The 16,781-nt window shown below is 41.5% G+C and overlaps 1 long non-coding RNA gene across 1 annotated transcript; it reads left to right on the top strand.

The window, feature by feature from the left end:
- The first annotated feature begins 9,957 nt into the window (after nucleotides 1-9,957).
- Nucleotides 9,958-16,684, top strand: LOC125307536. Its single transcript, XR_007195738.1, has 3 exons — nucleotides 9,958-10,108; nucleotides 15,673-15,777; nucleotides 16,004-16,684. It is a non-coding gene; the product is annotated as an uncharacterized LOC125307536 (long non-coding RNA).
- Nucleotides 16,685-16,781: the final 97 nt, after the last annotated feature.

The raw sequence follows: 16,781 nt of genomic DNA, 5'->3' as shown, positions 1-16,781 counted from the left end.
TGCAATGTAGACTGTTTCCGTTTTTTTGCAGTACCATGTCCCTTACATGACATGGCCCAGTGTCCTTGTAACATGCATGCAGCAAACCTAGATATTAATGTGATTTCCACATTTCTTTCAAGAAGACATGTAAACCACAAAGACCCGTAACGAGGGGTCTGGAATGTTGGTTACCTAGCAACCAAGACGCTGTCTATTGAAAAGGGAACTATTTTTTGTTGCGTAAGAACGATGTCGAAATTAACATTTTTAAACAATAATGGGGTGTTTTCAGATTATTTAGTTTGTGGCTGTTGCTGCCTGCGCCACTCGGCCTCGTGGCTACGGCCGAACAACACCCGTGGGAATATCCATGACCAACCCCACTCTCACTCGTGCTATATTGCTTAAATATTCTCACGTTTGGTTCCATATATTCAGATTTTGTTTCAATATTCTTGTGTTAGGTTCCATATATTCAGACTTTCCTTCAATGCTCTCAATATTAAATATACTGTGTGTGTGTATGTGTGTGTGTGGGTGTGTGTGCGTATTTTCTCTGTGTACATCCGAGTGCCTATCATCAACAGAACGCACACTGTCAGAACTTAGTGAAAGTAAACTCATTTATATATTTACTCTGTCAACATCTTATCTGTACCTACACTCTCCAGAACCCATTGCTTGGTAGAATGGCTCTTCAATTGATCTAAATGCAGATCAGAAGTGCAGACTGAGCTCTCCTTGCTGTATGCTGTCAGTTATGACCTGGGATGGGCCTTGATCACAAAGCACTCTTGAACAGTTTATTTAGAGTAATGGTCTGACTTTTACACATTTTCACCATTTAAAAATAAACTATAGTGTGAAGTGCTTGTTGATGCCAAGCTGATTGTATCGGTGCACGATGCATGTGCCTTTCCATATTCATTGATACCCCGGTAAAATTTAGTAAACAAAAGGGATAAAGAATCATATTTAATTGTAACAAACTTTTCTAGATATGGAGCCATGTTTATCTTGGCCTCAGACATAGTGAGGTCTATGGTAAGAAAGGCAAAAAAATCCATTAGGGCCACTTTGAAGAGCTACAGAAAATAGTAGCATCATGTCTCAGCAGTGACCTCCATGTTAATAGATTGGGCAAAAGGCATGTCAGGAAAAAAGGCTTTCTTATCATTTAGTTACTAATGAAAAAGTTAGGGGTTGTTAAATACTACTAAGGATTTTGTCTGGAATTGTGTTCTATAGTCAGGTGGAATGGAAATTGAACTTTTGGCAAAAAACACTGATGGGGTTTGTGATCAATTGCTACATTTCGATTAAAGCTTCTCCTCTGTCATATTGAAAGGCTTTCTTAGTATACAAACTAAACTGTAACTTTGTCACACACTTTTAGTAATTTTCTGTGGAGATCTTCCAGATTAATTTCATTAATTTATCTTTTTTAAGCCAGGAAGGGCTGAAATACTGAGATACAGTGTCTCTTCAGCCAGGGAGTTCTGGTCAAGAGAATATGAGATTTGCAACGTTCCGTACATAGCTATAGAGACAGATCATTCCTGTCATTGGAATAATCTTTTTAGCAAAGCTGCTGTGGTTATAGATCAGAAATGGTGCCATGGAAGAGCTTTGTCTCTTCTTTAAGGGGCCATTACAATCCGCTGCACCCCCTGCTGACATTAGAGCTATCCACGATATTCTCGATCCAACAATTTATTTATTGGGTGTTGAGGAGCCTGATTAGTTAACAGCTTTGTCGAAGCGTTCAGATCAGCAGTTTTCACTTGGACTTGACCATGACTCTTGAGCCAGGTAAAGGTGTGATTATACTTCTTACTTCTACTTCTAATGTTACTATATTTACTTTACTATACTTTCACTTCTAATGTTATATTAGGCTGTGCAGGCCTTTAAGATGATAATAGGACGTATAATAATGGTACATTTGTATATTTTGTCAGACTGTGATAGCCAAACTTGCTAGCAGCTAGCTGCTGTAGTTTGCTCCAAACCTGTCGGGACTCAGGTAAAAGTACCATTTTTTTACTCTTCAGACTAATGTTATATTAGACTTCTATCAGTATATAACGCAGGGGTGTGATTGGCAAAGGTAAAAAAATAGGAAAATATTCGAAGCACGGAGTGACCCAACCCCCCCGGGAGAAGATTTTGACAAATAACCCTTTAAATGATGACATTTGATGACTTTTACGGGAAGTATTGATACATTGATATAAATATATTTCAAACATTATAGCATATTACAATACAGCCTATAAGGCCTAAAGAAAACTAATTTATAATAGAGCAAAGTAGCCTAGGCCTACACAAGATTAAACCAAATATGGCTGAAATATATAGGCCATCATAATTATTTTGCCAACAGTGACGCAGAACCATGGATTTTTCCCCATTTATAACATGTTTTGTTTATAACTTAAACCAACATTGAGAAAATTATTTACTATAGGCCTACTTGATGATAATATATAGCCTGCCCCCTAACAGTCCTCTGGGCCTACGTACAAAATAGTGAATCATGTGATAGGCCTACTGATATTGATGCTGATTGAAGAGTTTGCAACTTGAAGGTTGTTGATATTTCAGTTCCAAAGAGAATCAAATTACATCGATTCCTCTCCTCCCAAAGTAACACTGTAGGTCCTACACCTCTCTTCCTAAAATAAATGTTAGGCTCTGTTTTAAGCTACTGCACCAGGATTGTGTAGGCTAACCGGCTACAACACTAGTTTTACAAGCGTACACACTAAATGGATAGCTAGGGTTAAAATGCGGACTGCGCCTTAAAATTGGCGACTTTTTATCTATCAGCACAGTAGGCTATTTCCACTAAATATTCAGCTCAATATTATGTGCAAGACATTTACTAAGTATGCCAAAGCTTTGATATCTTAGCACCGTCACCATAACGTTACATTTTCTCATGGTGAGATGGCTTCCTGAAATATGTTTGAGACAAGGGGTGCAAGGTTCACGGAGGTGAACGGCTGGACAAACGCCAAATGACAAGGTGTTAACTAAACAATGTAGTAGGCCTAAGGTAGACAGGCTTTGTGGTTAAAATTATGAAAACCTGTAAGGTTAGGCTAGTCTGTCACAGCTAACTTCAAGCACAGCTTACACGTGCTGAAATTAAAATTCAATATCAGCATCACACAATTCATTATCGGAAAATCCTGACAGCGAACCCGATGCAAAGCTAAAACACCATCCTTCAGTAAAGAAAAAAAAAAGAAAAAAAAAAACTTCATACATGATGTCTTTTTAAATCAATTTGTTGACCTTTACCGTTTCATGGCTTCTGCTGAGAAACTAGTTTGCCACACACACTGAACTTGAATCAAGCATTCTTCAGAACGCAGCTGATCAACCCGTCCCGTCCCGTCTCCTTTCACTTTCAATTAAATCCACTAGTAAATGGAATACACTACTTGCGGCGTGATATTTGGAAAGATGTGAAGCACAGAACCCGTCGTTATTGTCAGCGGCCTGTTATAACAATGGCTTGTGTTTTACAGAAATATAGCCTACCTCTGACCGACAGACCCCAAAAAAAAAACTCATCGGATCTATCGGATCTATCTGGGTGTCAAAAAAAAAAACGTAATTCCGTTTAAAAACAGAAGAATCACACCCCTGATAACGGCACATTTTTATGTTTTGTTGAAGACTGATTTTTGCAAGGCCAAACTCGCTAGCTGCTGAACTTTTTTGTTAGTAACAGTAGCTAACGTTGTTGTTTCCTTAGTTGACCCGGCAGGGCTGGACCGGAACGGACGCGAGAAGGGGACCTGTGAACGGTCAATTACGACATGGTAAGGATTTATTTATTTTGCTTAAGAGAACAGTCGGACAGCTTGCACCACTGTCTGTCTTACGTGAGAGGCTGTTATAACGTAAATGGCGGAAACACAGTCGCCTTAGTTGCTAAACCTAACTTTTCCCTAGCTAACAAGCAGTAACGTTAGTGTTGTTTGAAACTGTTCTTTTCTGTCACGTTTGGTCATGTGTTGTGATGTTATCTGTCACTGTATGAAACTGAGTCTTTCTGGATGTGAGTGAACGTGTTAGATAGAGTTTGACTTTTTGTAAGGATTTTCATTGAAAAGACATGACTATGACCACTGAATATTATGCTAAACATGCTATAGATTGAATAACACTGACTCTTTTGTAAGAGTGACAGTCCACATGTTGCATTTATCTATCTATAAAGCAAGAAGCATCTGTCTGTCTGTCTGTCTGTGGCACGCATATCTCGCCGACCGTTTGTCAGACTGATTTCAAACTTGGCAGGTGTCTTGCTATGGGCATGAGTAAGTGCAGTGCCAAATATGACGTTGTTTGAATAAGAAATGCAAAAGATATTGTTAAATATATTGGTAAAAGAAGCACATTGGCTTTCGCCGCTAGCCACTCCCCCTCCCACACCACTGTACTGTAAGCTACCAGTGAGGATAGAAGCAGGGCTTTGACAGAACTGGATCAGTGTAGGTTACACGGGTAAAAACTTAACATGTCTGACCTCAACAATAAAGTGAACTCCGCGGATTTTGCAACAACACGCCAAGGCACACAGGTATGCAGTGGCTCTTCAAAATGACGTAAAAAATGATGTGCTATAAACGAATGATGTGCAATAAATCGAATAGCCCAGGCTACTTTGGACTGTCTTTAAACTTTGAATAAGCAAACGACAATTCCAACGGCAAGGTCCTAAATTGAAACGAGCGATAATGATCCCGAATTAAAGAACGTCTCAGAATGCCACACATGCAACGTATAACCAGCGACAAGCAACGAGTGGCAGACAGAGTGTGATGCTATATGAATAGCCCAGGGCCCACTTCCCCGATAACGACGGAGACACGCTCTTAAGAGGGTTTTCTACGATTCATCTTACGATCGTTCGTTTGGTTTTTCCGACTGTTTCCCGAACATGCTCGTAGCGTGAACGCGCGTGCACTGCTCTTAAGATGCTCTTAAGGGGAGCTGTCCACGTTAATAGTTCTGAAATATCCTCTGATTTGACGGTGATGTCAGGTGACTGCACGTCACAGCTATAGGCCTACCATTTAAACTTCGGATCTACACATTAATTCACATCAATACGAAAATAGAAACACTTTGACATCTGCATGTAAGCATCCCAAGTAGGTTATATACCACACAGAGACATAAATAATTGTAATTATTTTAAGATTAGATTGTTGCACCATGCAATAATTTTTCGCAGTGTCAAGAACACGTTTGAAGATAAGAAAGAAGTCGAGTAAGAAAGAGAGGAAATGTGTAGGCTTAGATTTTGATGCAGTAGGCCACATGTTGCTTTCTCTGCTTTTTACCTCATAGGCCTAATAAAATATAGCCTTCACTTAGCAAAGATAATGTCAAACTATTCTGGCAACGTCTCGTTTAATAACTTGATTGCATTTTTGTCCGCTTTTCATCACATTATTATGACCATTAAATGTAGGCTATTTTGCACGCTAAAATCTGATTCATCACAGGTAAACAATAAGTTGGATTATGTATTCTAAGTTGTAATTCCTCTGTATGTCCTGTTGGTGACCTCAGTGAGAAGTACTGTTAAGACGCTCTTAGCCGGTAACGAGTACTCTGGCGCACTCGTAGATTTACGAGTGTTTTCACGACGCTCTTAAGCTACGATGGTTTCGGGAAACAGTTGGCAAATCTTAAGACGTTCGTAAGAGGGACTTTACGACGCTCTTAGGCTTAAGATGCTTTCGGGGAACTGGGCCCAGGCTACTTTGGACTGTCTTTAGACTTTGAATATGCAAATCACAGTTCCAACCACAAGGTCCTAAATTGAAACAAGCGATGATGGTCCCGAATTAAAGAACGTCTCAGAATGCCACACTTTGCATGTGCATAAAAAAAAAATGTTTGCATAACCAGCAACAAGAAATGAGTGGCAGACAGAGTGTGATGCCACTTAAAGGCCACCAGAAACTGTCTTTGAGTCACACCGTTGCAAATTTCATATGATGCATCATTCCACAAAATGGTTTGTTTTCTCTATCATCAAGTTATTCAATAGGCTAAGCATATAGCCTTGATTCAAAACAGCTGTTAGGATTATGTCATTTTGATTTGTAAAAAATGTCACATGTAGCCATGCTTAAATTCTGCTCACTTCACATGTATTATATTATTATATTGTAGGCCTATTCATTATTGAATGCTTACCTGGAATTATGTTTTTCCCTATTCTATTTTCAAACCAGGCCTACCTGCAGGCATGCAATTGGGCTACAGGAATACCGTGTTTGAACGGGCACTGCACTAGTTACTTGTAAAATTATTCTTTTTCCCTCCAGTGGTCAAGATGTTGAAGGAACATGAAAGGACAAATAAATATGTAAAACTAGAAGAGGTCAGCTTCTCAGATTCAGATTTTATCAATGCAGGTAGGTGATCTACCTATGTGTTGTCTGATGTCATTAAAGGGCAAATAATAATTTAATAACGTGTTGAATGTTGTGCTTCAGTGATGCAGAAGTTTCTCATACCAGAAGATAAAGTGCTAATAGTACAGCGGCTACAGGAAAAATCGTGCAAATTATGAGACAAGCGTGGAATTCGGCAGGTATGTGCTCAAGACCAATAAAATCAAATCTACCTGATTGGCCACTTGAAATGGCGGCCATTTTCCAAAATGGCCACCATGAAAAACTCTAAAAATTGATTTGTTGTACAGAATTGACGAAGGAAAATATGATACAGCCATGAAATTTGGCAGGTATGTGCTTAAGACCAACACACTGTAACAAGATTCTGTGATTTTCACAGCATCACTGCTGTTTTTGAGAAAAATGTGCACTGTATTTGTGAATACAGTATGTTGCTGTGGTTTCGCTATGAATTATGGTCAAAAATGGTCAAACTACAGTAATAAAAATTTGCTGCAAATCACACAGTAATAAATCTGACTCCTCCCTCACTTGACAGCTTTTTGAAAATTTTGAAAAAACATGGCGGAAAATCAGTTGGGGTTTTCTGTTATCTTTTTGCACATAAATACAAAGTTAAGCTCCCAGATAGCAAGGTGACATTGATATTATGTTGATTTTCCATCCAAATCATCATTTTGAAAAGATATTGAAAAGTCATGGATTTATAGTTTACTAAGAAATGTTGACGTGGTGATTGAAACGTGACGTTTGAACTGTACGGCGGGAGATCATTTTTGAGCAACAGTTCAGTCAGAGTCTGACCAACGGTGTTCAGCAGCTCCACCTTAATGGTAAGCAAGCATTTATTTATGTACCGTTAATGTTTCATTGTGAAATTGCACTACATTAAATTCGGGCATGTGTACAGTCTATGTACGTTGTACTGTCTAACTTACAAACTCATCCATGCTTGTTGGATCAACTAAGTAACGTTAGGCTAGCTATCATAGTTGCTGTGACGGTGGCATTAACGTTAGCTAATGTTTTATGTTACGTTAACGTTATGGCAGTCTCATTTATATTAGGCCTACCTTGGTTCTCAGTAAGTTACAGTTTATTATATTCATATAATTTATATAAAACATTCGCTAGTAGTGCTAGGCCTAGTATGTTACTGTCACAATGTTAGGCTGAAGATGATGTGCTGCTGGTTAACGTTAACGTGGAGGTTTAGCTGCTACCAGCTAACTTATGTAACGTTAACTCCTCATAAGTTAACTTTAAGTCACATCTGACTATCATTAACCGTTGTTCGGACAAACAGCGCGTATGGCTGTTGCTGCAAGCAAACATCATCAATGAGCTCACCCAGCTGGCTAATGTTAAATATACCTTGCGAAACTGAGTTATGCTAACACCTGGCCACCACAGCCTGGCATTTTGACAGTAAACTCAAAAAACATACAGTATATATATAAATGATTATTCTAAAGTTTCACTTGTAAGTAGCCTTCAGTTTCAGTTGAAAATTGTTATCTAACACTGTTTAGCTTTTTTTCTTCTATTTCTGCTAGGTGCTGCTTCACTCTGCTACTGGTGGTGGATCAGGCTGACGGCAACCATTGGTCTAACATTAGGATGCAGCACACGATAATTTCTAAACGGAAAAAAGTGAATAAATGTACTTGCTTTTCAAACTAATAACAAGTTGTCAATGGTTATTTATGCAAGTTTGTGTAGCCTAAACCATACCTAGGCCTAGCCAAATTTATCCTGGCTGTAGATAAAGCAGGATATGAATTTCCCAAATTACTGTATATAATATTACAGCACTGGTATTACTACTGTACTTAGTTACAGTATGATCCATAAGTACTGTGATTAAAAATACGGTAGACAATTCAATACTGTATACATTACAGCACTGGTAGTACTACTGTAGTTTGCATTTACAGTATCAGACATATGTACTGTGATTTCATATACAGTAGGTGTACTGTAGAGTGAAATACAGCAACTTGCTGGCAGCAAATAACCAAAATAACCAGTAAATTTTACGTTAAACTTTTTACAGTGCACAATACATTCTAACTGATTTTCCAGTTTAAATGATGGCCATTTTCCAAGATGGCCGCCAAAAAATACCATAGAAATGGATTTGTTGCACAGAATTGATCAAGCAAGTTATTATACAAGTGTAGGATGAGGCTTTAGCATGCTTGCTGCTCTTAGACGTGGATGACAGAGGGAACTACGATGCACTGGTATGGGCTCTCCAACGACGGTTCGGGAACTTTACAGGAGCAGAGCTCCTCCGCAATGAACTAAATAACAAATCCAGAAGACATGGCGAACCGCTATGACAACTAGCCAACGACATTGAGAGCCTTACCCGCAGAGCATATAGCAGCATGCGACCGGTTCATGCAAGCCCTCTCACCACCTGAACTGCGTGTGGAGGTGCAGCTGACACACCCACGGTCCCTGCACGAGACGTTGGAGAGGGCGTCAGAGAGAGAGACGGCCCGCGCCTACATCACAAGGCCCACACAGGAACACGACAGCCCCCAGGTCAGAGCAACAGCAGAGGTTCCGCAAACACCAACATGGGCAGCGGAGCTGACGGGAGCTAGTGTGGGCAGCCTCCCTGGGCACTTAATGGCGCCCGGACCGCACTACTAGACTGTGCTGGGGCTGTGGGAAACCCGGTCACCTGGTACGCGCATGCCCAAAAGCACCCAGGCACCAGGGAAACGACCCCGGGTCCGCATAGAGGGGGCAAAGCGGACCACGAACCACAAGCCCCCACATACACCCTCAGGCGCAGCTGGCCCGAGGGCGGTTGCGGTAGTGGGCCGGACTTCAATTGGGGACCTCTGCCACATTCCAGTCACTGTGGAGGGAGTAATGTGTGTGGCGCTGGTTGACACCGGCTCTACAGTGACATTAGTGCGGCCCGATGTGCTCCCCAGGCGAACTGTGTTGGAGCCAACAGCAGTCCACCTGCGGACGGTGACGGGGGAATTGTCACCCATGAAAGGCAAAGGGACACTGACATTTGTGGTGGGCGGTAAAACAGTGCGCCACCCCTGCATTCTCAGACTGGACTTTTTGAAGAACACAGGCTGTCGGCTGGATCTTGCAGAGGCCACCCTGTGCTTTCCGGGGGAACGGCCTGTCAACATGGCTCCACCAGTGGCGGAGCTAGGGGGTGGCTTAGGGGGCTTAAGCCCCGAATCTTTTTTCAAAAGCCCCGAATCTTTTTTTAGTGTTTTAAATTCCCGGCAACTCTTATTTCCAATATAACTTCCCCTCGGTTTCTCTATAAATGTCACAAAATGCTCTATTACTGAGGAATTATATCCCTTATTTTCAAAGCCCAATATTGAAAAATAATTTGACTTGCTACACGATCTATGGCAGGTCTCTGGGCTATCCGCTATGGTGATTTCAATGGTTTGATTGATTTGTTTAGATCCAGTGAAAATGCTGCCTTGACAACGCTACGTCATGGCTTCGGTGTTCCAAACAGCCTCTGTCAGAAGTCTGTCACTTTTACAGTCTGTGATAAAACACTTTTTGTACATGTTGTTGAAACGTTATGGATATTAGAAAGTTTTTCAAAAGACCACTCAGCTCCGTTCAAGCAACAGCATCGCCCAGTGAACTGACGGATGGTGTTGTTTCAGGTTGGTGATTTCACGTTAAGAGCTTTCAGTCAGTTAGGCAGGCTAACGTTAGGCTACTTGGCTAGCTCCCTAAATGCTTAACGTTAACGTTAAGTGTCCTCGTTCGTCGGCGGAAAAGGCAAATTCAGTACTCTCATAGGCTAGCTAAGCCTACTGCAGAATAAGAAATTCCAGCTCCCAAAACAAAGTGATCCTCGTCTTGTAATAAATTAGGCTACACTGTTTTGAAATGTCAGAAAAACCCATTAACAGTTATCTGCCCATGTCAACTTTTCAGTGTCATATGTTGCACAAAAGAATGTTAACTGTTAGCCTACCTTAAAACCTTGTTGATATCCTATCCACCACCACAGATCTTATAATCCAAGACTCCACATACATATAAAAGTCATGTTATGTTGTTTTGGCTGCCTAACTAATTATTAACTAAAAAAAAAAAAACATTACAATAATATATTGAGAGGAAAGGGCCCTTCCCATAAGTGTGTTAATCAAGCACCATGCAGTCTGCATTCATAATCTAGGTGCTTGATTTTATGCACCTGTGTAAAGGGACCTGATGAAACCTATGAATAATCTTGCTAAATTACAAAATTAATATAATTTAGAAACGCCTATGTCAAGATGATAATGCATTCCTTCTTAAATACCCTTGTATCATGATGACTGGCCATACTGTAATTATATCATAATATTATGTATATTATAGTATAAGATATTCTATTTATTTGTCACACAGATGAGATCAGGGAAGAGGAAGAAGGAGAATAGCAATAAACAATAATGTCATATCAAACAATAGCCTAATGAAAATAAACAAATACTATAATATACAAACCATAAGAAACGCTTAATTAACTAAGTACATGCTAAATAGATATGAACAGATATTGCCTCTTGAAAGACCCAAAACTATAATTTTACACAGTGTAGTGCCAGTCAGATACCTTGAATCTGTTGAATGTTAGTTTCACATTTTTTAAGTCTCAATGTGTCCAATAGTTTACACAAAATTCACTAGAAGTCATTATTTAAGGGGTTATTTAAAAAAAATAAATAAATGGGCTAAGCCCCGAATGTTTACAATGTCTGGCTCCGCCCCTGGGCTCCACCCTCCCTGGGCTTCAACCCTACAACTCCCCAGGTAACCACTGTGTCAGCAAACACTGCTGCAGCCAACAATGACCCTGTTGTAGGGACCGGGAGGCCCACTCGTCGAGACCCCTGTAGCCCCCCACCCCCACTTACAGCTGAGCAGAGGCATTTACATCCACCGCTGCTCGGAACACACCTGCCGCCTCCCCCACTACCCCCCTCACCTCACCTAGCCGCCTCACCTGCGCCACAGCCTGCACACACTATACAGACCCCTAAGAGCCGGGCACCTGAACCATTGGCAGCCCAGCTCCCCCAAACGGAGGAGGGAAGTGTCGTGTCGGCAGTACGGGGTGTATGGCGACGGAACTGTTCTCATCTAGACCCCCAACAGGGTGAAGAACTGTGGCAACTATTGTCTCATTTCAAGGACATTTTTGCATTCAAAGAAGGTGACGTGGGGCGCACACACCTAATACAGCACGACATAGATACGGGCGACAGCCCGCCTATCAAGTTACGCCCACGTTGCCTCCCACTGGCACGCCAGGAAGCAGCAGACAAGGTGTTATGGGAGACGCAGCAGGCGGGCATTGTGGAGCCGTCTGACAGCCCGTGGGCCGCCCCTGTCGTCATGGTCCCAAAGAAGAACGGTCAGTGGAGGTTCTGTGTGGACTACAGACGGCTCAATGGGGTGACAAAGAAGGACTCCTACCCCCTGCCACGGGTGGACGAGGCTCTGGAACAGGTAGCGGGTTCGGCCTGGTTCACGTCACTGGACCTGAGATCTGGATACTGGCAGGTGCCCCTCTCCCCCTCTGCCAAACTAAAGACTGCTTTTCTGCACAAGGTTTAGCCTCTTATTACAGGAGGTTCGTGAGGGGGTTCTCCTGTGTGGCTGCACCGCTGTTCAGGCTACTGCGCAAAGACCAAAGCTTTGTGTGGACCGGCGAGTGTCAAACAGCATTCACCTCGCTACAGAAGGCGCTGGGGGAGGCTCCCGTGTTGGCTCCGGCTGACCCCTCCCTCCCGTTCATCCTGGACTGTGACGCGAGTGGCCAGGGAGTGGGCGGGGTGCTGGCACAGCTAAGCCCAGAGGGAGAGAGAGTGCTGCAAAGCGCAGGAAACTGGAATCCATGCATTTCCACTGAATTATTTTTGGAATCTGATCCCTTATCATACCTGTTCATTCTTACTCGTTGCTCGACTTATCATGACTAAATTCAAGATGGCTGCAAACACTAAACTTCGTGAAGATACTGTCTGTATAAATCGTCTTGTAAGTAAACTACCAGTGCTTTTTCAAAGTTCTCAATGTCTCGTTTTAAATGTCAGGGGCCCTCGAAGTCTACCAATGAAGTGTGGAGATACATTGAGCCTCGTAAATGGGTGTAAAACAGTGATTTATTTGCATCGCTAGCCCGATGCCAAGCACCACTATTGAAAAAAGCTGTTGGTAGCATCGGCTAACTAGCCAGATTTTTGGAGTGCAGGGGACAAGCCGAGATGGGCTATGAGACATACGTTCACACTCGGTATCATGTTTCAATACACTTTAGGTCAATATCACACCGGAATTCTCCTTTAACATTCACTACATTTCTGTTTCCTTCTATGATGAAGTCATTGGAAATTCAATCAAGCAAAAAGGCCCATAACTGAGATTCAGTGTTTCACAAATTAACTATGTACAAAGACTACAAACCCTGGAAGGGCTAAATTAATCTTAGAAATCTCACTAAGGGACAATAGAAGAGAGCGTAGTTGGTAACTGTAACAAGGCAAAGAACTCGGATGCCAAGAAGAACAATATGGCAGTGAGTATCTCAGCATGGAAAAATAACAGTCCATTTCACAGCAAATGTGAGCAATTTTTCAATTGTGTTTCTAAGAAAACACCATCAACATTTCACCCTTTGGAATTAATTGAGTCACTGTAACTGTGCTCTACATCTACTATTCACATGTGCAACTACATAGTGCTGTGCACAAAAGCCCCAAACGGAAGCACTTGCATCTATGGGTGCAACCTTTTTTCACGTCCGGTTGCTGTGGAGCCCAGAAAGCCTCTGCACACTCAGGGGACCAGTCCTGAGGGCAGAGCTTCCTCCTCTGCACAGGTCAACTCACACCTTTACCCCTGCATGGTCGCTTAGACCCACCTGTAAGTGCAAAAGTGACCTCGCAATCACAGAACAGTTTTCAATGAAATGCTGGTAGTGAACCACCATGCCTAAAAAGGAGCGGATCTTGCTTGCAGATGGTGTGACGCCATCAGCCTCCATCAAATCTGACTGTGAAACATTCACAATAGCCTCAACCGTATCTAGATTACTAGCCACGGCATCCTGAGAAATTATATGCCCTAAAAACTTAACAGATCTCCTAAGAAAATTGCACTTAGCAGGCGACAGCTTCAAGTTGTGCAATTTCAGCCGTTCAAACACCATGCGTAAGTATGCCAAAGACAGAGAGCATCATCCTCATAAATGTAGCTGGGCTATTGCAAAGGCCCTGAGGGAGCCGGTTATATTCATGCAACCCTAATGGTGATGAAAAGGCTGTATATTTCTTGTCATCTTCATGTAACGGCACATTGTAATAACCGGACGTGAGATCCATGGTGGAGAAAAACACATTGCCACCTAAAGCTGCAAGGACATCAGCCTGGTGGGGGAGTGGGTGGGCGTCTTTCACAGTGCGTGCATTAAGCCACCTAAAGTCAGTGCATATCCGCAGGTCTCCGTTCTTCTTCCACACCAGCACCAGTGGAGAAGCGTACTCACTACTAGACTTTCTACTAATTTCCTTCTCCTCCATCTCATTCAAAGTCTCTTTCAACCTCTGGTAGTGGGCCGGGGACAATCTGCGATTTGGCAATCTGAATGGACGGTCATTAGTCAACCTAAACATGTGGCAGAACCCATGCGCCTCACCACAGTCAAGATGGTGACGAGAAAAGACAGACTCATTTTATTAGGTCAACTAACTTATCCTTCCAATAAGAGGAGACCTAACAACTGTCAATGGGTATAGCACCCAGTCCAAGACCCTGCAGAGAAGAGTCACCATTAGCAACACTGCTGCCAAGATCAATCTTGACAAATAAGCTGCCATGAGAGCCACCTGCACTCACTTTAGCTGCATGCTGCGAAACAAGTCCTGATCAAAATCCTCCAGTGCAACGCATGGATATACATCAGCTACCTTTGCATTTTTGCGTAAGGTTACTGCAGCTGACGTGGGATTAAAAACCTTGACTGGAAGCCACCCATCTCCCCACATAGGAGAGACAACACGCCCTACTAGCATCTGCCTATTAATACAGCGCGAAGTGCTGGGCTCCACAGCAACCGTCACGTCCAGAGCAAAAAAAGCAAATTCATGACAAAGCTTCTTCAACGACCTTGGCTACTTGGTAGCTGACGTTGTTTCTGGTGTACACGCATCTTTTGTTTAACAGCAACATCGAGAAAACCATGAATTGCTGTTATTAGCATATTAGTGTCATTGTATTATTAGCATGTCATAACCATTTTATTTGTTTGGGGGGGTGGGGGGTGGCATCACGCAACGCCCTCCAAGAACTGGCATTATTAGCATGTTATCACCATGCTATTTGTGTGTCATAAGTGGCTTATTTGTCATTGTGGAACATTTTTAATATCTGTATCACTTCATCATCTATGGAAACATATTTAAGGAGAGTGAACAATTATTTACACCACATTTGCAATTTGCACATTTGAAATTTGCAAATTTCTCGCGTCTTTTTGGACGCCATCTTGGAAAATGGCCAGCATTTTAAATGGCAAATCAAGTGGATTTGATTGTATTGGTCTTGATCACATCCATGCCAAATTTCATGCGTCCATCATAATTTGCTTTGACAATTCTGTGCAATAAATCATTTTCTAGGGTCTTTTTTTGGCAGCCATCTTGGAAAATGGCAACCATTTCAAGTGGCCAATCAGGTAAATTTCATTGTATTGCTCTTGAGCACATACATGTTGAGTTTCGTGCTTGTAACATAATTTGCTAGGTCAATTCTATGCTATAAAACAATTTCTGGAGTCTTTTTTGGCGGCCATCTTGGAAAATGGCCACCATTTCAAGTGGCCAATCAGGTAGATTTGATTGTATTGGTCATAAGAACATACCTACCAAGTTTCATGCTTGGTACGATTGCCACGATTCTTGCCAAATTGGCCTTGTAGCCGCTCTACTATAAAAGTCGCAGATGAACAGGGCGGATGAGGATGTCTTTCCAGAACTTGCAACCGAAGCAATGTGTTTTGCCATCTCTACTGATAATAGTAAGGGGATTGAACATTTCCTAGTTTGTTTTTTGCAGAAACGGTTTTAAAGATTTGTTAATGTTTGTCAAAAAAAAATGTCAGCTGCTTGCAGATGACATCCTGAGCAATCAAAAAATGTATGTTAACTCTCCTCTATCATGTGCATTTCAGTCATCCTACTTGCAGAATCGTCCAAGAACATAGCTGACTGCTCACACCCAACAGAATTTGCAGACTACTCCAACCTGATAGAATTTGTGACACTCGCACCTTGTGGTAGGCAGGCTTATAGTGAATGTTTATTATGAAATACAAAATGGCTCTCTCATCTAATGGGGCAAGTTGTGATTTAAGTAAACTAAACCTTGGTGTTCTTTGGTGTCAAGAGATCTTTTGGATCAGTTCTTGATCTTTCTTGGCACCCGACTGTATATGGCAGTTTTGTGTTTGTTAATTTATGATTGTGTGTGCCCTGTAACCTAATGTTATTTGTGGTCCTCAGATTTTATACTACTGCAGCTACAGTAGATGGTGAAGGGTCTTCCTGCCCAAGTCTTACAGATACGTTGTCCCTCTCAAGCAGTCTAAGCAGTCCTCAAAGCGATGCTGGATCTCAAATGACTTGGACATGGACATCACCCGCGCAAAAAATGTAATCTTATAACTTCCATACTTTGTTGTGTTGGCCTTTCTTTGTTCTTGTTAGCCTTTCTTCAAAATTAATGTCTTAATTTTGTTGTTAATTGTTGTTTTGTATTTTAAGTGAAAACATCCCTAGAAAGATACTGGTTCTAGAAATGGATAGATTAAGACATTTCAAATCTTTTAATGCTCAAATGTCCTATGGGTGTGATTGTATGTTGTGTCAGAGGGTTGTATTTTTTAATGTATCAACATTGCTGACTTAATATAAGCTATATGGAATTCACTCTTGTTCTTATGTACATGTTTATGTACTTAAATTACAACTTTAAAGTCTACCTCATGTTAATACATTACTGCATCACAGAAAAGTTCTTTGTTATCTTGGCAGCAATGCTTTTATACAATGTTTGCACTTTCTGCATACAGAGATGTGGTGCTGACATGATTTTTTTAAATATATAACTGCTTGTCAATTAAGCAGTTAGTTTTAAATATGAAATTGGGTCCACACTAATCACAATATGTTTGGTTGGTTGGCTGTAACATGTTTAAACAGTTTGTCATTCAAAATGTCAAACATGAATTTAAAATAAAAATGTGTGGTAATGAATGTTGTCTGTAGTCATTTTCACCTA

Source organism: Alosa alosa, chromosome 14 (assembly GCF_017589495.1).
Source record: "Alosa alosa isolate M-15738 ecotype Scorff River chromosome 14, AALO_Geno_1.1, whole genome shotgun sequence".
Lineage (NCBI taxonomy): Eukaryota > Metazoa > Chordata > Actinopteri > Clupeiformes > Clupeidae > Alosa > Alosa alosa.
This window is presented reverse-complemented; position numbering and strand designations above follow the sequence as displayed.